At 35.2% G+C, this 24180-nt stretch overlaps 1 protein-coding gene across 16 annotated transcripts in view; it reads left to right on the top strand.

The window, feature by feature from the left end:
• TCF12 (transcription factor 12) overlaps nucleotides 1–24180 on the top strand; it is a 165292-nt gene that overhangs the window by 19252 nt on the left and 121860 nt on the right. The window contains exon 1 of one of the 16 annotated variants that reach the window (XM_083851140.1): nucleotides 18327–18364. The exons of 14 other annotated variants lie outside the window; for them this stretch is intronic. The gene's annotated coding sequence lies outside the window, so the exon portion shown is untranslated. Of the gene's footprint in view, nucleotides 1–18326; nucleotides 18365–21911; nucleotides 22662–24180 lie in introns of those variants that run through there. One more of the 16 variants, XM_083851141.1, reaches the window with a different exon arrangement.

Genomic DNA, 24180 nt, shown 5'->3' with positions numbered 1-24180 from the left:
AAATTCTAATTCTGATTTGTGTAATTGGCTGACTGATTCTAAAACCAAATGAGTAGCTCATGTAATTCATGTAACAAGCTTCCATCTTGAGATAATCAATACTCTTCAATATCCACTGGTTTTGTTTCCAGCTACACTGTTTTATCAGATCAGTTAAATTATAAGGGTATGGAGTACTGAAATCATGAACAAAATGTGAGTTTCTCAAAATGTTTATCTTAGTATTTTTCATGAAAACACTTGATTAGTTATGTTTTTTTAATTAAAATAAGCTAAACCAGGCAACCATCTAAATCTTTTGCCAAGTTTGTAATATTACTTAATGAAAAGAGAATAATAATGAGCTTTCAAGGACATAGCTAAGCAACAAAATTTCTGTTCATATCTTACTGCGTAGTTCCTGTGTCCCTCTTCTCTCCCCCCATTTGTAGGTTTCCTCAGCTGTACAAGGAGGGCTAATGAAAACACTCTTCTACACTGAAAACTTCCTCAGTTCATGGAGATAGTAGATTTGGAATAAAAGATTAATAAGAATAATTTCGTATGACTTAAGCAGCGTTAAAGTAGCTTGCATGTATTTTAAATTTCTACTCCCTCCTTTTGTGTATAATTTCTATGGATTTATGAACTTCATTTAATTTTTTATTTACATTGATAATTTTCGGGTTTTTCGTTTTCAGTTTAGTTTTTACTGTATCTACATCTGTTCTAAATGTTGTTTGAAAATGGTAAATGCAAATTTCAGTGTAGGACTTGTAGCAATGTTCTAGAAAAAAGGGCCTCTTGTTATTTCAACACTGTTTCTGCACACCTTCACAAATTACATATGCTTCTTATTTCTGCAAATTTTATTTTAAGCTAATCCAAATAAGAAAGCATGGAGAGATATATTTGCCTACATTTCTTTAAGGAAGAAAATTACTAGCCTAAAACGTTTTCCTGGTGACATAAACAGAAAACAGCCCTGTCCATAGTTATCCTTTGTATTTAATGGATTAAATTCACTTTGACAGCTAGATATATGTACCAGTGTCTAGCCTATGGCCATGATCTAATAATCATGGATATGGTAACAAGTCGTCTAAAAAGATTCAGTAATCAAGTGTTTTTCTTGACAAAACGTACTGTGACTGAAACAAGAAATGAGGCTGTGTTAAATGTGACTACATTTGCTACTGTGCTTGTATTCTGAATGCTTAATAAATACCCTTTGGGATGTAGACAGAACCTACGCTTTAACAGAGGTGGAAAAGCTGATTGTGCTACAAAAGCATGTATTTTAAAGTAGCAAAACAAATTTGATCTAACCTAATGATCACAAAGAACTTAGTTTCAAAACATTAATTTCTCCTTTCCCTCAAGTGCTTTTTAAGTTGTTTATTTCTTCTGTCGTAAAAAGAGTTGTGTACTGTTAAACAGAGCCTTCTGTGCAACACACAATTCCTATATCATGATTTTGTTACCTGAGGTTTAAATAGTTACTGATGAGTCAATACATGTCAATGGGAAATGCTTAAAGTGCAGCAGATATTTTGAAAACAGATTCTTTATTGTGTGCTGAATAGAGGGCTTTGATCTGGACTACGTTTGACTAGTAAAACCTGCACTGAATGTAAATATCCTTTAACAAAAAGATAATGCCTTGAAACAGTCCGTTGTGACATGAAGTTAAACTAATAAGCTTTGCCAAACTGCAGCGTGTTGTATTTGGCTCTAGCTTTGGGGGAAAACTGATGTATATAGTATAAACTTCGGTAAAGTACATCAGATTGAGATAAAAACTAATATTCAAAAAACTATAACTTTATTCTCCCTTCTTTTTCTTTTAAATAGAATTTTTGATACAGCTGTTAGGAATGATGTTTTAGGAAAACACTGAGGGGGAGAGAGTGGAAACCAATTTAATGAATTACACATTCCTTTAGGATTAGCTGTTCACCCTAATTTATAGCTTACATTTCAACAACATCTGAATGTGATACTTGTTTTGAGGTGTTTCTTTATTTTTTTTGTCTACTTTCTCGTGTTTTTGTAGTTCAAGTGATTTGACACACTTTAAAGTTGACAACGTTTTTAGTGAGAATTAGGAGGTTGGCACTGAGGCTAGCATTTGAACGGATACATGAAGCTGGGGGAATCAGAACGTAGAGGTATCTTTGGGGAGAGCCTGGATTATTGCTTCAGATGAAACTGTTGCTGGAGTTAGGTTATTCACTCTTCCACCTGCTTGAAATGCAGGAAACTTTAAGGGATTCTTAGCTACTTTATTTGCGGCTGTGTGCAGTGTGTATGTTCGATTGTGTTTTTGTAATGATTTTGCTTCTCATATTAAGTATTAATGTCTTAACTCAAATTTTCTTAATATAATTGCAATTGGCTAGTGAGAAATACAGTGAACTTAACTTTTTTTGCATAAGGTAGATTAGAATTTGGGTGTTCAGCTAAAGCTTAATATTTTTTGATTTTGATTTGGTCACTTGTGTTGCCTTAGACTTGCTTTTCTCCATGTCGTTAATATAGTTAGCTGATTCTAGGAGCATGTGATTCCTCCAGGCATTTATACAGTATGAACCAAATGAATGCCAGACCCGAATGCTGTGTTGTGTTTTTTGCTTTCAGTTAATCTTTCTAACACATCTTAATGGACAAAATGTCCAGGGACAATTCAGGAACTTTTTATTTCATTGTTTTTCCTGGTGCTGTGATTCTTGTTAAAATGATGTCTTGCAGAAGAGGCGTTTTGTTTTTTAGTAGATTGGGGAAGGAATGAGTACACAATACATGGAGCAGTAAATATTATGGATAGTGATTGTATCCTGATGTAATTTTGAATCACATTTTATATATACATATATATACGTGTATTCATATACACATATACATATATATGTGTATACATACATATATACGTGTATTGTTCCAGAATCTCTCAAACTAAGATTGTTACATATCAGGCCTTTCAGTAGTTTCAAACCTTTTTCTTTTTAAAAAAAATCACTTGTCACAACATCCTATCACGTAATTCTGAAAATGTGCAACTGAAAATGTAATGGGAAGCACAGCATTGTCTGTAATCACCCCTGAATCAGCGACAAGTTCAGTGTTTTTTGAGATCATGCAATCTTAGGAGGCTAAAATAGGCTTTTAAATATGTTTTTTGTCTACTTCTTTTTCCTCAGAAACTTCATAATTGATTTAACTTAAATGCAGGCAAATTTTAAAAATAGGAACTTTCCAGCCCTTTCGGTGCTATGATCCTTGAAATACACAAGGTATAGAATTGTCATGCATTTGGAATTACAATATTAAAAATACTTCTTCTTAAGGAGTTTGGGTCATCCTAATAATAATTTCTGATTCGTTATTTAAGAACTTAGAAATATTATTTTACTTCTTTTAAAATCTCCTTGTCAACTTCATGTTGCACTTGCTCAGAAAAGATGTAACTGAGATATGGAATGACTTAATTTCCCAGTTATCTGATGCCCAGGATTTTCGAAGGCACGGTAGCTTTGTGAAACATCGATTTGGTAGTGGCATCTGCTTTGTTAGAACAGTGCTTTTTTTTTTTTTCCTTTCCTTTAAAAAGAAGAATATCACCCACTTAATTTAAGGCATGCTTACTCTTCTGAAAGTAGTCATAATGAACCAACTAGGAGTGAAGAAGCACTAGAAGCATCTTCTGTCCCGTTAGTATTCAGAGTGAATTATTGACCGCCCTTTCTCCTTGGTACTGTTCTATCACAGCATGCAAATGGCCTGAGGCTGTGATATGGGTTGCCAAATCTTTAATTCTCAAATAATCTCTTTTTTTTCAGGAGAAGTAATGTCTCCTTTTCGCTTATCCAAAATGTTTCCAGTCTTCGTGATTTCATTATTTGTAGACACACAGAATTTCAGTGAGCATTTGCTACTTCCATGAAATTTGCTACTTTTTGATAATTTTGCTACTTCCACCTAGATAATCTGTTGTGCTGTCACTGAAGTACAATATGATTGTGAGGCTTTCAAGTTCTTTTAAATTTTGCCAGGTAATGTAGTTAGTGTTAGTATTCTCAGTAGAGTTTGGGCAGTTAGTTTTTCCTTTGTTTTCCCAGACAGATTCATTGACATTTAATTCAGTTCAACAAAAGTTTTGTCTTTAGACCAGTGAACGTGTCAGCAATATCATTTGTGTGGTTAAAAGTCAAACGGTTACCTAAATACCTGGTTTAATTGGGGATTTTCATTTGAACCATAGACTGGAGAAGAAGTACTGATGTTGTAGAAGTTCCTACAAGCTGGTGAATGTTATAGTTGGTTTAGGACACTCAACTAGTGTAATTACCTTTATAGAACTGGTTATCGTTGTTGGAATTTGGTTTGGATGCTGGATTTACAGTTCCATACTATGTCTGTATTGAAGATGATTGCTGGCAGTTCTTACTGTTCCCTTAGCAAACTTTTATATAAATTCTCATCGTATCAGCCATTTGGGGAATATTGCTGTGTATTCAAATTCTCTCTCTGCTTTAACCCTTTCCTCTGAGGGAAGGTAATTGTGTGGATTACTATGTGTAAAAAAAAAAAAAAAGTCAGTGAACAGAGGTTATTGGCATAATAGCTCCAATTGTGCGGATAAATCTCACAGTGAGCAAGTCCTTGCTCAAAGTGCCCTGCCTAATTTTCTTCCTGCATGAGACCAATAGGAATCAAGTTGTCAAGCAGCCGTTTGCTTGTGCAGCTAGTACTGCGCGTGTGGTGGCTTGAGCTTAGTTGTGTTTGGCTTTCTCTGGATGTAATGCATTTTGGCCTTTTTGTCTTTGACCTTGCTCTTTTGACTTTCTTTTTTGTGTTTTTGACTTCCCTTAGTGTTCCCTAGTATTAGAGGTCATGAAAATAGTTCTAGGAAGGCTCTTGTGTTGGTTTGTCTGAAGCAAAATTTAATAACGATGTGTCTTTAAAAGAATACTGTCTATAAAATGTAACTGGAGCTGGGAATGGAAAAGTTTTGAATTAATTGTCACGTTTGTTTGCCTTTTGGTTTTATATCGTGTCCAGGGACAAGTTGTGAGTGTTTAAGAACAAAATAGTCTTTCAGAAAGGAGTTCTGCTTAAAAATCTGCTTTTAATATGAGAGTTACTGGAAATGGACACTAGCTGTAGGTTTATGATCTACTGAAAGGTCTGCATGTCTTTTGAATGCAAATTAAAAAACAATATTTTTTGCAGAACTTTTTAAAGTGAAAAACAAAAACCTTTTAAGTACTTCAGATTATAGAAGAAAGTCTTTTTAATGAAGATGTTAGCAAGAAATGATAACTAGCTTGAGTACGAGTATCCTTATTTTAGGTCTTCTTCCTTAGTGTACTATATACACGGTACTTACACAGTGACCTCCTGGTACCTCCTTTAAATAGAACAGAATTTATCTGTGTTTCTATGGTTTGGGGCTTAGAGAATTAAAGACCTTAATTGATATTAACTTAATTGATACTTCGAATGGACAGACAACCGGGTGTGAAGTCAGATGATGTTGCCTTTTGTTTTATACTTTATGTATATATAATTAAGCATGGAGACAACTAATAACGAGATATTAAGCAATACAGTATTTCTTGTATGCTGAAGTACAGCTATACAGTTACTTTAATGTAAATTTAGTTATGGAATCTAGCTAAGAGTAGGATGTTAGTGGAGAAGTTCATAGGCTGTTTTTCCCTGCTGATAAATCTGCTCTGGGAAATTGGTGTCATTATTAGTTTAGGTTATGTTCTATAGGATTATTTTCTTTTCTGGAGGAATGTAAGTGATGGTGATAAAGAATGGCTGTGTGTGTGATAGTGGTGGGGTTAAGCATGCTGAAAGATTCAAAATTGCAACAGTGAGGGAAAAAAATGAAACTGAGTTTGCTTGATATTTATTATATTATTATTGATATTTATTGATTCACTACAGTACCTACTGCTATGTATTGGTAGAAAACTTGTGTGACTGGAGTGCAGGCATGTTGTGTTTTGGTTTCCCTCCTCTTTTTCCAGCTATTACTGAATAAATTAATGGATACTGTTCTTGATATTTATTTATTATGCCAGCTTGCTTTTTCCTTAGAAGATCATAATATCATCCCTTTTTCATGGCCTTCAAGGAAAATAGTTCGTGCAGGATCAGACATGCATATAATATTACTGATTTTTTTTTTAAAGTGTGTTAGATGTACGTGGCTTAGATTTTTCCAGTCACATGCTATTATACTGTAAATGCTCTCTCAAGTGAGATTTCTAGGGAGAAATAATATTCTCCACTAGAATAAACTTATTATTATATATGTTAAAACCTTTACGTGGGTCATAGTAGCTAGAATTCTAATTCTGCCCTAAAACTAGTCACTTGAAAATGGCTTTTATAACCTATGTAAAGTTTTCTGCTACATCAAAAATGCTCTTCGGTTGGTGTTTCAGGTACTAAGCTTTGTCACAATACTTTCGTTAGGAGCTTAGGCTGGTCTTCTGGATCATATGAAGTCATCAGGCTTTGCATTTCATTTATAGAAAATGCTTATGAGCACCTTGTAATGTTCTGTAATCTTATTAGGTCAAGTTGCTGGTGTTTTGTGTTAGGTTTGTTCTTTGTATCCCTTCGTGCTGAAGGGTATTGTTGATCATAAATACAGTCTTGAGTGTTCTTGATTTTAATAAAAATAAAAGATTTAGTTATAGCTTTAAATACTTAAGAAGCATGCTGGTCTTGCGTTTGGCTGGGTACAAAAGGTAATGTGCTACTATATACTTACAGCATCTGGCTCTGAGTTGTACTTGCTTTGAATTAAATATTTTGGGGAGTGTTTTGCTTCTAAAAAACTTTTATAGGGTAATATCAATGTCTCTTCTTCAAAGGTACAAACAAAATAGTTTGACTATGATTTTCATTTGAATACTTTTCATTTACATCCTTGAGACTTCTCTGTAAAGCTTTCTTTAACAGTTCTTGACATTGCTACCTCAAGGCATTGAGCCAGCACGGACAATCGCAAGCGAGCAGACCCAGCTTTCGAATCCCAGCCTGCTTCCTCATATCCTTAGGGGAATGTTGACCTTGTCTGCTTCAAAAAGTAGCACCTGCTGGCTAACCAGGAGGGGCATGGAATGAATTTGGACAAGGGTACTTTGGTCTTGCTAGGCTGCAATACAAAACTTCGGGGTTAGAAGGGCTGAAGAAGTACTTGACTCTGAGTAGATAGAAAATAAACAGGACTGAAGATCATTGTGAGAGAAGCAATGTTTTGATCCATACCTGATGCTCTTTATTCATGTCTTAGCACTCATAGCATAATTTTCCTCGGTGTTACCTGTTACTCGCTTCTTCTTTTGATTGTTTTAATTAATATCACCTATTTGAGGCACTAATTTTGCACAAAAGTGGTCCAAACACTTTGCAGCGTAGTGTGAATTATTTTGAAGGAAATAATTACTCTCTTACAAAGCAGAGTAATGCGGAGGGATCTCAGCAGTTCTTTAAGTTGTTAATTTTCAGTTTTGTAGAACGAAAGTAGAGCGAGGAGAAACTGATTTCTGTTTGCAAGGTCAGTATATAAAATGCTATTCGCAGCTTTTTATCTCATTTTGTAGTTTTATGGTCTGTGTGTCTAATGAGAAGTAATATATTTGTTAGGGAGCAGCAATGAGATTTCATGCTGTTATTTCCAGAGGATTGCTAATACAAAAGAAAACCAATGTTTTTGTTTTAGCTACATTTGCATAGACTTAATCACAGCTATTGTGCAGTTTTGAGCTGAGAGTTAAAATGCACAGGGTTGTGTTTAAGCAGAGTTCTTTTCTCTTCGTTCCTTCACCAAAACAAAAAAAAGGAAGCCTTCCATTGCAGGAGAGAAGGTTATCTAGAAGGAAAAGAAAATATCATTTGTATTATATATGGCTCCAAATCAGCATTTTTTAAAATTAAGCTATAGAGTTATTGAGTGTTAAATTCTAGACTGAATTTAGTAGGGTAAATTGCTTATAATTCTGGAAGCACTGATCCTGATAGGAAAGGGTGATAATTAGTTTCTAATATGGACAGAATTGCTGTTATTAGCTGTGCTCCACATGTTTGCTTTCCCCGTGGCATTCCTTGGGGTGCAGCAGATGGATGAACAAGGGGCAGAGGTAATGTGTGCCATGATCGGCTGCTGCTTACCCCCAGGGATACTTCTAGAATGCTGATCTCTTTTTATTATCTTTTCTCTATTTTTTCCTTTTTCAGCAACTTTGCTGAGATGTATCAGAATTAATTTATGATATTGTTTCTTTGTAGTCCATTAATTAATCCATTTACTATTAATATATTAGCTTCTTCAAAAAGAGCAGACTTTTGCATGTGTGACTTTGTAAGATTTAAGATAACAGCAATATCATGCTTAAATACTCTTCTCCTTTCTGTGAGGTTGTGGCATTCATAACGTGATGTTGCCTGCTACTGTTAACCTGATCTTCTGTAACATGATCAGCTCCTTTTAAGTTGGAAAAGGGATGTTATTGTGGCACCTGAATCATACAGTGGAGTCTGCTTTTGAGGAGAATTGTCCTTTTCCTTTACATCTATCCTAGTCAAGTTTGCTCTAATTTTCCTTTCTTTCTGCTCTTGACTTAAATGCATGAGGTGTGTGTGTGTTCTGTTTTGTTTTTCCTCTTAAAGCCAAACCTGTTCAAGGTTGTAATGTGACCACCTTCCTTATTTGTCATCCAAATAAGTAGTCTTGCTTGGGTAGGAACAAATAGAGGCTGACTCTCCCCATATTTCAGTTAGGAGGAAGCCCAGCATCCATGTAGCAGCTCCCACCTGGTGGCATAGCTGCAGGCTCTGAGCTTGCAGGGAGCCCTGCTTAGTGAAAGTTGTTTGTGGGCCACGTGCCTGCATGCTCAAAGGCAGGGCTGTTCATCTGAAATGTTACCATGGCGCGTTCACTGAAACGGTCAGGAAGAGGAAAGGGCAGGGAGCTCTGTGTGTCTGTGCGTGTGCATGTGCTGATTATTAGAAAATATTTTATCTTGGTCACGTTCTCTTAAAGTGATAAAAACGTACTCTTTGGTGTTCAAATTTTTCACTTTGTTTATATCTGGCCTTTATTTTTCCTTATCCTTTACTTGTTTGTTCTCCCACCCAACCCATCTCACTCCCAAGAAGTCCTCTCTCATTTGTTCTGCAGTCAGTAGTTCTTTTCCTGCATTTATCATTTTGATTCTATCAGTCATTAATAAAACCTGATGTTTTCTATTTATTAGTCTAGCTGGGACCTTTACATTTGTATGAAAAAATATCTGGTGAAGTGATTCTTACCTTTTCCCACTTTGGTTCAAAAGACATGCATTAGATGTAAAAGTAAAAGAGAACTATATAAACTTAATACATTCATTGAAAATGTTTTCCATGCAAAAGCTGCATATAATATTTAAAATTGTACTACGGTAACACATATATAGCACAGGTAACTGTTAGTTTGGAGGTAAACTTATATCCATCAATATAATCAAGACCAATCTTTACTTACCATTTTACATATTTTATCATGCCTGTGCTTTCCAATACAAATGCTACAGTTACTATCATATTAAAAACAATTATGATAGCATAAACCAGCATGTGTCCACTGAAAATAGCAAGTCCACATAAAAATCAGTCTACAGTCATGTATTTATTTATTCCTTTAATAAATGCTCTATGTGGAGATCTAGAGACTCCACATCTAGAGTCTGTCGCAGCTGAAAGTAACAGGTCTTGATTATCTCCTTCAGACTGGGCTTTAACTGGTGAGAAACTTTACATGTCGTTCATGCTGGGTGTTGTTTGCTAGGGTAGAGAGGTACTCATCTTTACAGAGGAACCATAGGAGGGACTATTTTTGATCACTGTTGTAGGTGTTATTTATTGGAAGATTATAATTCTCATTTGCTATTAAGTAGTGCTTGTGTTTTAGTTTTTTCAGGCAGTTCAGTGGAATAGTTTCCTGTAAGAAGCAAAGTCTGAGCTTCAAGATTTGGCTGTAAACTTGTGGACAAGATTAGATCTTCTTTACCTTTTGAATTGTGCAATGTAGTAGTTCTAGGCACTGAGACCTGTCTGTAATATTACAGAGCTCTGTAATATTGCACAATCTTGTGTACTGAAAGCTGTGAATAATCAGCTCCTTGATCTCTGCTATGTTTCAGATTGTTTAGAAATGGGATGCGGAAGTGACTGTTCTGCAGATTGACTTCTTTGTGCCCCTAAAGGCTGCTTCAGAGAGTTAAATTAAGGAAAAACTGCAGTTTTTACTTTAATTCTTTAACTGATAGCTGGTTTTTGAAATGTCATGATGCAGCATTTCAAGCTGATCATATGAAGGTCATACCAGTGCTGCGAACATCCAGATGTCAAACATCTATTTGAAGTAATAACTTCTTTTGCCATTGTAGTATAAGGGTGCCAGAGAAGAGTTAGGATCCTGTTCTTGGATGAAATGGTACGAAGAATGTAAGCACTGCTGCAACTAATATTTAACTCCTGATTCCGGGGTTGAGGACATACTCTGTGAAGTATTGCTACCTCATCTAGTTATTTGATTTCACATCAATCAGATTTGAATATCTGTCTGAAAAGCATAAGAAAATGCTGCTTTTGCATACCTGCTTTTAAAAATTTGGGTTTGGTTAGTTGTAGTATCAGTGTTTAAAATAAAACAATTTCTGAAATAAATTTCCAGTTCCCGTAAGTATGATTCAACGCAGATACAGATAGGTCAATCTTGAAGTAAAAACCAAGTTGTACTTTCCCGTGTCTCCTTTTAAAGGGTTGGATGTTAGTGTCAGGCATCTGGAGTGCTGGATGAATACCTCTTCTGCTTTCTCTCCCTTAATCTTATCCTTCTTCAACATCTCAACGTACACGGTTTGTTGTCTACCAAAGTCGTTCACATATATATATTAAAATAAAGCATACAGAAGAATATGCAACATTATGCTTTATTAAACACTAATACACTGCTGTAGCAGGTAATGAAAACTTGCAGTTGTTTGCATTTCTCAATCATAGGTAGCTGTGTTTATCTGGAGAGTTGCATTGTGAACATTTTGCTGATTCTGTTGCCCAAATGCTAACATTCAGTGGGAATATTTTTTTTTAAAAAAGCTCTTTTTATGGAATTAAATGTCAGTGTCACTTGATTCTTCAATCATTTCATCAATATTTCATCAGCCACCAGAGAAGTCTTGTTGCAGAGTTATTTTCTTTTTAGTATGTTGAAGTGTGTTTTTTTTTTTAAAAAGAAGTCTGATAGTCTTCTAGTTTATGACTTCTGTTATGGTTAAATTGCTTCTCCTGAAATTTCTAGCTAAGAAGTCAGAAGAAATCCTGCAGTGATGCAGCTATCGATTTCTCAAGTGAGATTTTTTCTAGTATGCCAGATAATAATGCCTGTTGAGTGTAACTTAGAAATGAAAAAAAAAAAATCAGCTCACAGTATCTGTAGATTCTAAGTTCAACTTTAATGTGTGTTTAAAGTAACTTTGCTTAAATGTTTTTTAAGTGATTTTGTAAAATTGTTTTTACTCTTAACTCCTTTCAGATGCTTCTTGCTGCATCTGAGTTAGAAAATTCTTTGTATGCATTTGGGAAAACAGTGAAAAGAGTAATAGAATTTTACTTCTTTGTAAATTGTGACAGCCAGCTTTTCTAAGCCTTTGGTAGTGGTGGCACCTGATTGGTTTGGATTGGTTTCAGCAAAATTTACCTCTTTGTGTCAGTCTAGAGCTGCTTCTGTAGAGAAGATGCTTGGGCAGGTGCACTCTTTCAAAGTGCTGAGACAAACATAGCAATGAAAGTTTCTTGGTGGCACTGTGCTGGAACCCACAGCATTCTCAGAGAAATTAGTGACTTTAAGATGAATCTCCATGGTTAACTGCCAGATTGTCTCCATGGGCATCAAACCTACTGAAACGTGCTCTGTTTGGCTTGTGATGTTGGTTTTGTATTTTTGACATTGCTGTCTAATTGTAATAGAAAAATATCTCCTGCAGTTTTAGAATTACTCGTGATTTTCAGAGATTTTTTTTTCTGTTTTTACCCAGGATATTTGAACTTGAATGACTAAAGGAAGAAGCGATTCATTTTGTGATTTATTTGGTCAATAGTTCATATACATGTGCTTATATTCGCTTTCTGGACTGTGGAGCCATTTCAGGCTTTTATGTTTTCCTCTTTTTTTTTTTTTTTGCTTGTCTGTCTTTGCTACCACGTATTACAGATGTGGCCATGCAGTGAAAATCTGTTGACAAGGAAATTGCACCTTCTGTCTGAGGTTTGCGCCATTTCTAGCACAGTGGCTGCAAGTATTTTTCAGTTTAAGACTTTCAGTTGAAGAAACTGCAAGTGACTTTCACTTTTACTCTTCTTCCAGTGGTGTGGGAGTTGGACACGCATTTTAAGCCCACTTGAGAGAAGAAAGTTGTTTTTTCAATACTTAACACTTTACACTGGCTTCTCAAAACAGTCATAGTGCTGATTAAGGCTCTTATAAAATTTTTCAGAACCTGTGAAGACTCAAATCTCAGTCTATTTCTCCGAGAACTTCAATATTTCTTCTGCTAGCTAGTCTTAAAAATGTTATCTGCCATTTATAACCATTAAGTGTATACCTAGATGCTGCTTCATCGAGTTTTTATCCCCGTATGTGATTTTGTCATGTCAAAGAGAAACAGTAACGTTACAGTAGTTTGACTTAAGGAGCTATTTGAGCAAGTATGCATTAGAAAATTATTTTTATAAATCTTAAATCTCTGCAGTTCCATAACAACTTCACGAGTTTGATCTAGGTCTGCTTACAGAAGACTTCATTTATAAGATAGGATTCCAAGGAAGTTTTTGAAAATCCTAATCCCCTTGAAGATCAGAAATGGCAGAGTGCGTCCTAATATAAGAAGGTACTGAAGTTGTAGGGAAATGGTTTCTCTCACTGCCTATGATGATCCTGGCAGTGACATTGAAATATAATGCTTAGTTTCTTAACTATAATGGTGATTTTTCTAAACTGGTAGACAATTCAAAGTAGTGTGTAGGCTGACACAAACTTGAGGATGCTGCTGTTTTGATATTTGGGATGGTGACAGTCAGCAAACAAAGCTTTGCTCTGAGATGGTTACTCTGTTATTTGATACCCTCACTTCTGCATATGAATAGAGTGACACATTAAATACTCTGATCATGTACTAAAGTAATTCCTTCATGCTCTAAGTAAATAGGCTGAAGAGTACAGAGTTCCTTGGTGCGGGGAGTTCTGCTGATAAGATGTTTTTCAAAGGTTTTGTTATTCAAAGAACCTTTTGTTTTCTTTGTCCCCATAATTGATAATGTGAGTGTTCTGGATTAGTAGATGGATTCCTTGTTTTTAATGCAAAAAATTTCAAACATCCAAGAATATGACTTGTCAGAAGCAGGTTCCTAAACAAATGCTTTGTTAGATCAACCCATTGACCATTACTGCTGGCGTGTGTTGTGTGAGTAATTAGATGGAGTCTGAACTGTTTGTATAACTGACAGCTGGATCCACATACAGTACCTGGATATGTACTGAAGAGGATGAAAACTTGGAGAACCTCAGTGAAAACTGTTTCCCAAAGGGAAGTATTGGCAAACAGGAAGTAATAATCTGTAGCATATCCTAAAAATCAAATAGAATAGCAAACAAATATGAGATAATGAGGTTAAGTATTTAAAAAAGTGAGTTTGTTGGAGCCTCATTAGAATTTTATTTTTTGGCTTTTTTTAAGAATGTAAGAACTTTCAGTTTCATAAGTTAAAATTGAGTTGTTGTTTCTTCATTCAAGGAGCAACTGCCTCTGAAATGTCTGGGTCAACATAGTAGAATTACATGTAAGTCAAAGAAACAAATCGTTTTATGTAGCAGGTGTCTTCTGTTCCAGTTTCTTGCTGAAATCAACAGAAAGTTTAGATTAAAACTATTATCTTGTCTGGTGTGTCTCATACTTTCAGAGGACAGATACAATGATATTAATTCTCATTGTCCTTTTCACTGTGTAGTGTATTAATACATATATTCTTTTACATCTGACTGATTTTCATGTTTTAATAAGAGATTTGAATTGTAGTACAGTATTTTAATTTTTTTTGAACTATAGTAGACTTAGAGTATCTGTGATTGTTTTGATAAGTAATTCTGTGTAGGAGTTCTTGACATGAAATTTGTTAAACAGCTGATCACAGTGGTGGATCTTTTCTGGCACAGAAAAACGGTTTACTCAAGTACTACTCCTGTGATGAAACAGTTATTTTCTTAATTATAGATGGTTTTCATCTGCCTCCACATTACATTAAAGCAAAATCATTCCTGTGCTATTTGTCAGGAGGACAAGGAAGAATATGCGCGTGTGTATAGCACGTTAGATTATTGCCTGTTCAACAGTGTGATCTCCTGGTTCATCCTAAATAGAGAACTTGCCGTATGCAGCTTCATTTTTGCTGATACACTTTTAGAATACTGACCTCTACAGGTGGTTCATTCTTCATCTTTATACTACTGGTGACCTTGAATTACTATTATTTCATTTACTTCTCAAATGCAATATATTCTGCAGAGAGATTTTCCTTTCAAATGAGGCTGACACCACCAAAGAAAGAAGAAAAAACTAGTAAAAAGCTACCTAGAGCTGTTGGTTCTTACCTTTACCGTATTTCTTGTCAATAGTATATTCTGTCTTTCCAAACTTTTCAGGGCTGCAGCCATACTTGTGATCGCTCATTTCAGGCACAGCATTAAACTTCAATGCATTTTGTAATTTAAGGATGTTTATGAAGTTGATTTCTACATTTGTTTTTGAAACTTCCATTGTTTCAATAAATCCTGTCAGTGGAAACGTTGTTCTATATTCTTTTAGTATGTTTTTAGGATGAACTACTTGTACCTGTGCTATGAGCTGGTTGATATGATTTAGTTTGGAACTCTTGGCTGCTGTTAACAATTGAGCTACTCAGACCTGCTGTGAACTGGCTGTAGTCTGGAAGCTTAACTGAGTTAAGATTGCTGCAGTTACAGACTAATTTTGGAGCTGTTTTGAAAATGGCTGCCTGAGTGATTATTCTTGTGTAAAAAAATGACATGTAATAAGTACAATGTTATATTTGTAGGATTTTTCTTAGACCAGATATTGAGTCTGAATATACCTGTTTGAGGGAGAGATGTGTCCTTCTATATTTTTTTTGATTTTCCATTCAGTAGTAAATTCGTTAGTAGGATTTAGAAAAACTCTTGTAAGCCTCATATTAGAATGAGGGATGTGGGTATAAAAAAGGTATAGTTGAGTCTTATTTGAAAACATGTTAAGCACAGCACTAGATCAGTACAGGCATCACATCAGATTCTTCTGTTATTTGTGGCTAGCATTGTAGATGGCATTACTCTGGATTTAATCAAGTGCAGTGAGTATAGAATTTAGTCTTCAAATGTATTTCATTGCTAATGGAAAAGAAGATGAAGTAGCTTAGCTTCATCTATATTATCAGAATCTTTTGTGAACTGCTAAACTCTGGTTTTACAATGAAAGAGTTAAGAAGCTGTTTGATTGAAATCCTGTAGGAATAGGATGCATTGGTGTCTTCAAGTTTAAAGAAGTCTTAAAAACTGAACTAGGCCTGGGACAATTTAGAAGCTTCACAGATTTTGAGAGGTCCCACCATGTATGATATTTTGGTTCACTTTGAACTCTTTTAACAGAAAGGAGGTATAGATTATTTCTCCATGCTGTCTTTTATATGTTGTTCTGTAGTCTTTTAGATACAGTATTTCATGGTATTTTTTTTCAACTTGTTTCTCCCATAATGGGTTCAGCATTAAGATATTGTTATACTTTTTTTTAATCCTTTAGGAAAATGAAAACTATGCTAAAGAGATCTTTTGGACTGAAACATATTCAGTGTTATGGTTTCTTGGTAATTGATTAAGGGTTAATATTCAAGGCTTAAACAAGGGTGTTTAAAAATTCGGTGAAGTTGAAAAGGTAAATGGATGCAGCTTGAAACTCAGTTCTTGCATTTTAAAGTAAAACCAACCAAGGAATTAAAATCCTGAAGGCAATCTGTATTCTGTAATACTGAAGTTGATATTATAATCAGCAATACACTTTTTTTTTTAAGTCTAAATTGCATATATACACACCAGAGTGTGATGTACGTCTACTTCCTTTTAAGCTTTATATCTTAAGATATATGTAGTGAAGTAGAGAATAATTGCTACTGAAGTTTTTTGTACTTGAGTTTTTCTATTCAGTTCACATGCATCCTGCCCGGTGCCTCAATGTGCATTTGGTTAATTTGCTGGGCTTTCATATCACTTTTGAAAACTCTATGAAGTACTTATGAACATGTTGAAGCGGCTCTCTGAGGGAAATCCCTGGTAGGTCTGTGGAAGGGCACAAAAGGACATGAACATTGTCTAGACCTTCAGTTATGTGTCTGTCACTTCACATCTGTTTGCATTAACGTGAAGAGTTTAGTTATGAATTCACTTCATTTTACAAGTATTCCTTCATTTTCTTAAAAGTATGAGCCTGCTTCTTCTGAAGGAATATGCTCTGCATGCTTAGTTCATGAGAACTGTTTTCAAAGCTGTGTATGATATTTATTCTGAATTGCCTTGTTTATTATGTGAGTGAATCTTCAGAATGCTATCTAGCAAGTCAGTGTTTTTTTTCTGAAATTATGTCAGTAATTCTTAAAACATAAACTGTGTGGAGAGACACTTGATGCCTTTAGAACCCTCAAGTAATGGAGTCTATAAAAAACAATTTTTAAAGGTAATAATGTTCTTTGTGATTGGAATACAATAAATTCCTTCCCAGATACAAAGTCATGGTTGTCCCTTTCAAAAGGCACAAGCTGTTTTTTCATTACGGATATTTTGAGTATTAAAGAGAAACTGAATAGTCTGTCTTCTGTAAAAATATTTGACAATCCTTAAAAATGGTCATGTTTTATTTTCACTGGCTTAGCGAAAGCTGAGCACTTAAAACAGATTTTATTGTATTGTTGGAGTAAGCAAAAGTTAAGTACAAAGTGAAGTGAAGTCTGAAAGTTGTTGTCAGACATAAAACATAAGCAGTAACATAAAGAGAACTGAGCGCATGATTTAAGGCCAAGAAAACTTAAACTTGAAGCCACCACCTGGAGAGGTGATGTTTTCAATTGGCTTGTTTTGGCAGTACTTAGGTCATAAAACACAAAAGAGAAAATGGGCTATAATAATTCATAAATACCACTTGTTTGGTACGTGGAGCCCGAGACTTGTTTTGGCTGAAATTAACAAAGTACTTAAATTTTTGAATGAAGTGCTTTTTTTTTTTTGTCTTTAATTGCAGAAAAAACGGAAGGAAAATTCCTGGTTTTGGTTGCTATTTACCCTGAAGTAACTTACTCTTCCTCTAAATTTTGGCAAAAATTCTAGTGAAAGAACAGAGAAGTACGAGAGTGAGTGTTCTGGTGATGGTGAACCTTCGGGTAGTCTGTTTGTTCCCTACCACTGAGCAGTTCTATAACCTTTATTAAAAAAAAAAAAAAAACTCCTAAAAATATCAGACGTTTGATATAATTCAAATGTGCACTTGGTTATTTTCTGACACACTATCCACTGGTGTGGTAAGAATGGCCTGATAAAGCCAGCAGTCCTGAAGTAGAATATTATGCATCACTCCACAGTGAGGTCTTGCCCCTGCCCCCCACTCCCAAGCAATCACTCAGGTTTCAGATAGGTTTCAAGTCAGTTTAGTCAGTCTCCCATTAGCAAATGCTGAAAGAAGTGAAGGGCTTACTTCCCTGGCTCTTCCCGCAACCCTGACTTTGGCCTTGCGTCACTCTTGTGCTCTCTCCCCTTCTTTTCTGCCAGCACTGGTATTCTTCTGGCCCTGTGGTGAGATACTTCTGTGAGCTAATCTGGCCAGAAACTAACCAGGTTTGTTTTTCATGGTTCTGTTTTCTCATAGCTTCTTTCTGAACCTACCATTGATACCAGTATGGGGACGGAAGAAACATATCCAGGGATATGGGCAGTGGGGACAGCGAAGTGTTAAGGGAAGCAGCATGGCCTACTTTGGGTGGCAGCCAGCCCTTAGCTGTTAGTAAGACAGGCTTGTGTTTGCATACATAAAACTTGACTCATAAGCTGTTGTTTGGCAATGGTTCCTCTATCAAAATCCCTTGTGAGAAGTTGGTAAATGTTACTGTTTGAAGGCTTACTTTGCATGAGGAGTTTTTGTATTAATATTAGTTGCACATTGGCTAACAGCTCTGGTTGGAAGCTGTGTTTAGAAGACTGATGGTTACCTGCTTTCTGCAGTGCTGAGGAATTGTAGGTTTTTTAATATCCTTTCAGTTCTTATTCTTGCTTACTTGTAGTATTAAACTGTATAGTATTTGTCTTAATTTTAATGTAAAACCATTTTTTCTGTTTTCTCATTAAATATCCCTAGAAATCTGGTTTTAATTTTGAGGTGCAAGCTTTATAGGAATGAAATTGTGAGAATGTTTTATGGCTTCATAGAATGAAAGGCTTCAAAACATTCTGGGAGGAGAAATTTAGGAAAATAATTGGTTATTGATTGCTACTTGTGGCTTGACTAGAGAATATGCAAGTTAATGTTTATGTAATGTTTAATGTAATAACCTTAGGAAGGATAATTACCTAATAAGGTAAGGATGCTTTTCACCACAGAAAGGCTGTCTTCTGCATTTTGTTGGCTTTCAGCATTTTTCAGCTATAACCTACAGAACTGCTGTAACAGCATACTTTGAGAAGCTGCAGCAAATTTTTTGTTTATTCCAAGTGCAACTTGTCCTCATTTAAAAAAAAAGGGGGGGGGGGCATTGACTACATTCTGTTAACAATAACAGGTATGTAAGTTCCAGGTGTAGTGTTAGAAAGATAAGCCAATTAAAAATTGGGTTATTTGAATATAAATTCCAGTTCTAACTTTTCCGTTGAAGTTCTGCTTCTAAAGCGTGTATGGTTTCTGAAGTGCATTTTATTAACACTATTTCAGCTCATATAAAACTTGTTCCAAGAAAAGCATCGAAAACTCTCATTTCTGTAGAAAGTATGATATTTAGGATTTAAGCAATGAAGAAATGCTGCACAGTCCAGCTGATCTATGGAGTATTGAATGAAAAGCTACAAGGAGAAATAGAAAGAAGAGTAGTCAAGTCTTCAAAATGGCAAAAAAAATGTGTCTTTTGGGTAAGAACTCAAGTTAGAGAAATCTCCTTCTCTTTGCTAGAAACTTTAGGTATTTCTCGAATCAGATCTCATCAGATTTAGTAGTTATTTTTGGGATAGAAAAGTAAGTTATTTTTGTAGCTAGAGTGATAATACATTGTTGAGTTCAGGATATGTGGGTGTTTCTTCTAACTAACAATGTTAAATTGTTGTAATTACTCTTAGACATTTAAATACCACAGTGCTGAGCAGGGAGTTCTGACTCTTCTAGAGTTGTTACTTCTGTGTTACTGATCCTCTAAAGGTGTAATTTTGTTTTCGGAAGGTAATCTTTTCAGACTTAAATGCTGTAGCAATGTGGATATATTAGTAGAAAAATGTTAAAACTTGTATGATCCTGAAGTACAGCAGAAATTAGTAGGTTGCTTAAATACCTGTTAGTTATGAAGGAAGAAACCAGTGAATGCAAGTATCAGGCAACTTACTACTGAGGCGATTCATCTTTGTTAAATGGGAGGAACAGAGTTTTAATAAAAGGAGCTAGTGAAATGACACAATGAATGGAAACAAATGTTTTCAGGGATTGAAGGTAACGATGCTCCCTCAGACATTTCAGTTGCTGAAGTACTGCTGTGTACTGGTGCAAGGCCCATTAACATCAGAGAGCAATCATCTTTCCAGTTCGTCTGTTGATGTAGGAGACTGCACTGCATCACATCAGCTTTCTATCATTGTGGGCATGCCATCATTTAATGCCACTCATATTAAGGGAGCTGTCAACACAAAGCCTGCCTGCCTGACTCAGCAGGCAGCTAACAGCCCAAGCAGCAAGGAGCTTGAATTGGCAAATATTTGGGCAGATATAATGATATCTGTGAAATTTCAAGACAGATTTATCTCTCTCCTTTGATGGATAACATTACATTTTCTTACCTTGAGAATGTGTCTCAAAAAAAGCAATAAAATCCCTGTCAAACAAGTTGGAAGAAATGTATATTTCTATATTGTGGTAAGAAAAAGTGGTGGGGTTTTTAGTTTGTTTAGTTGATTGTCTGAGGGCCCTGCTGGCAGCACAGGCTGTGCCAGATCTTCATAGTTGGTTCAGACTGGAACCTGACTATGACTTTTGGAAGTAACCGAATTATTGAGAATTGTTGGCTTCGAGCCTCTGTGAAAGGAGAACGTTTGGCAAGAGTTCGACTGCATTCCAGGTAGCTTAAGGAGGAGGAAGTACTAGTACAAGATCCATACTGGAAGAAAGTAATATTGGATACTGATAGGGCAGTGCTGACTTCATCAGCTAAAGTTTTGGACTGTATAAATGTAGGAAGAGAGGACTTTTGAAAGCTTTTAATAGTTTACTTTAAGCCTTTTTTTTTTTTCTTCTCCATGCCTGAAATAGTAGACAGAAGCAGCCACATTTTGTTCAGGCAGATTTGTTTGCTGTGGTAATAGATGCTATTATCAAGCACCCATCAGGACTTCATTGTGCTGCAGGGCCAACAGTGAAGTCCTAACCTTGCAAAAGCTTCTTTCTTAGATAAAAAAAAAAATCTTGATTTTCTTTTTGTTTTGTGAAAAAGAAGGGTGCTAAATGAGCCTATATTTGCTCTATGATCCAATATTTTTCCTTTTGTTTGTTCGCATGTGTTGTAGAGCTAGTCTACCACTTCGCTGGCTTAGGTGAGCAGATATGTGCAGTGCTTGTATTTATCCATTAGCCTTTCTTCACTGTTTAAATACTGAACAGCTAAACTTTGTTTTTAGAGTTACAAGATGATGATTAATGCTGACATGTTCGTATAATAGAAAGTACTTCCCAGATGAGTTGTCAGAAACAGAATTCTGTTAGGAAGATTCAGTACTGAACCTAGGTTCAGACAGCCTCTGCTACATAACTTCTCTTTTGTTCAGTAACGAGAGTTAAGCCCTCTCTGAGAGTGAGTCTGTTAGATGTGCTCTTCAGAGCAAATAGTTGTAATAAATGTTATAAATGTTCTTTTTAATATATGCCTATCTGAGGTAAATATGAAAACCTCTTTAATTTCTTTGTGTTCTGCTTGTTCTGTTGTATGAAAAGCTGAAGGTGTTAGCATGCTGCTTCGTTCAGTATAAGATGCTGTGCTGCTGTTAATAGACGGTCTTCAGATCACAGAAGTTTTGGATAGCATAAAAACTTAGATAAAAATACTATGTACCTTAGTAAAGTATAAGTTTTCCTCCACGTGCTTTTAGGAAAAGGGCTTGGTTTAGATCTTCTAAAGATCAGACCCAGACTTCTGTGATCGTGACTGCATGTCTGTAAATATTTTAAATCATAGAAGTGTAAATGTGGGATTGTGTTGGCCTCTTCTTTGTGGTACTATATTCTGTACCTGTCATTTTACTTAAAGCTCAAAATACTGAATCTCTAAGGTGAAAATGTTTTGTCTGATATATTTCATTTGGTTCATGTACATGAACTAGGAAATTGAAAGCATGCTATTTTGTACAAATGTGATTATTTTTCAGCATGGCTTTTCCTTTGCTCTTAAATTGTTTTTTCTTTTTTCCTTCAAACATTTGATTGTTAATTAATGCATTATTGATCTTCTAAATATCAGCAGATCACTTCTAATTTGTTGCAATTGGATAATTTAAATTGTATTTTAATTGTGCTTTTTTAAAAATGTGTGACAATAATCTACAGTGTGAAAGGATACTGACCTCAGGTTGATCTTAGTTTGTACCACTCCAAGAACAGCGCCTTTGCTCTTTGTTTTCATGATTTAGTCTGTTTACTGATACGTTTTCAAGAGGATCAGTTTGCTGGATGCTGTGTGATAGAGTGAATGACTGAACATACTTTTTCCTAACGTTTTTAGACTTAATTTTAGAAAAGCTGTCACACTTGGAGTTCTCTCTTTGCTTATTAGAATTAGCATCTCAGTTGTACACTGGGCAACTTAGATTGTTTTATGCTCTGTTACTCCAATTGGCAGTTTTGGGAAATGTTGTAACGCAAACGGTAACAGTAGCTGCTGACTGTGAGACTATATTTGAGTATTTTTGGCCTGGTGTGCTCGATCTTGTGACACTGGCCATGATTTGTTTTGTATATAAATACATATATTTTAAAGGGTGTGTGGTTATATAAAGCTGTTGAGACATAACTGAAGTAACCACAGGCAAATTTGCCAGTAGAATAGATTATTCTGGTAGCTAGTATCTGAAGACAGACTTGCTTGTTGGAGCTGTTCAATCTGCTACTGCATGGTTCAATACAGGGAGGAGAATAAGCAGCGTGATGCAATTTAATAGCAGTTTAACTATGTATGTGTTTGCTGTGAGCTCTGGCTTGTATCCCTGCTAAAAGCTTGATCTCTGAGCTCGTTTGCTTTGTTCACGTTTGCAACCAGGGAAGTTTCAAAACATAGTCTGTGTGCACACACAGGTAACTATTATTTATATACAGGATATAATCTGTAAATAACAGCATTTTTATTTTTCTTTCAGAAATTTAGGCTTAAATTGGATGGAGGAATTGTGTTAAGGCTTGTTGTAGTAGATGGTAATACTTATTCTCACAGGCAAAGATTAGCTTTACTCCTTAGTTCCCCAGGTACCTCTAGGGCTTCGTAAAGAAATTGCATTTTTTTCTCTCTAGTTTAAATGCTGTTATTTGTAGTTTTTCCTACTAGCTTGTGTTTGTACTGTTTGAGTAAACATAAATAACAAATGTTTTATTTACATTGTATTACATACTCTATAAATATGCTCTCCTCTTTGAACTGAACCTGATTGATTTTTTATTTTTTTTTTTCTGGTAAGAAGGGTGTAGCAGTATGCCACTTTCTGTCATAGGGCAGTTTGGGTGGGAAATGCCAATTCCAATTCTGTCTTGAGCAGGCTGTGTTGTATTTGAAGTGTCTAGGCTATGTCAGGGCATTTGGTTTGTTCAATGACTTGATTTAGAGTCTAGGAAGTGAACAATATAAAGAAAGAAAAGTAGACAACAAATGATATTTCTTTGAGAGTGCTGCTACTACAGGAATTAATAACCTAATGTTCTTCTATATAGAGAATACATGGGCATTATTACAAGGAATGAATAGAATTGTTTGTGAAATTAAGTTAAAAGTAGTAATTGCTTTTTTCTTTTATATCCTATATCAAATTATATTAGGTAATGAGTGGAGGGAAAAACAAAAACATACTTGATAGTTAGACAGGAGCTGTATTGCTGGTACCAACTTACAATTTTAATAGACATTGTTAAAATCAAGCTTTACACCGGTTTTTAGAACCAGATTTTTTTTACCAATTTATTCTGACTTTATACAGTATTTTGTTGTTAGCAAAAGTTGAAATGTACACTGTGACTTTTCTTCTGACCTGAGAATATACCATTCTTGCAAATTTTCTATACGAAAGTACATATTTTTTAAACAGTTTTCCATAAAGAGAATTCAAGTTGCTGATAGTTTTGAGGTTACAACTCATTTTTAACACCTGTCAATACTACTTTTGGTCCAAGCTTTGGTTGTTACCCCGGCAAGTTGTATACTTGCTGTATGTTACTTCTATTTAATTAACTTTGTTCTAAAGTTTTAATTGTGGTTGCTTATTCTGGGGATGGAAATTAACTTTATTTAGACTTTCCTACCTCTTACTCTTAAAATAATTTCCACAGTAACTTGCATAGCAGGAGCTTTTTCTTTGCTGTGTAAGGTAATCATATGCTCTTGGATTCTTCAGAATAAACAATGTTTCAAGCATGCAAATCAATTTATTTACTACTGTTCATGATTACTGTTATTATTTGAAATTGATCTTACAAACTGATCTTTGCAAATAAAAATAATCAAATGGAAGCTAATATTTTATGGGTCATAATTAAGATATGTGATGCCGATTCAGGGTAGCATCAATCTCTGTAGTGCCTCAATGTGCTTTTGAATTTCTGTCATTAA

Source organism: Anser anser, assembly GCF_964211835.1.
Source record: "Anser anser genome assembly, chromosome: 10".
In the NCBI taxonomy this organism is placed as follows: domain Eukaryota; kingdom Metazoa; phylum Chordata; class Aves; order Anseriformes; family Anatidae; genus Anser; species Anser anser.
This window is presented reverse-complemented; position numbering and strand designations above follow the sequence as displayed.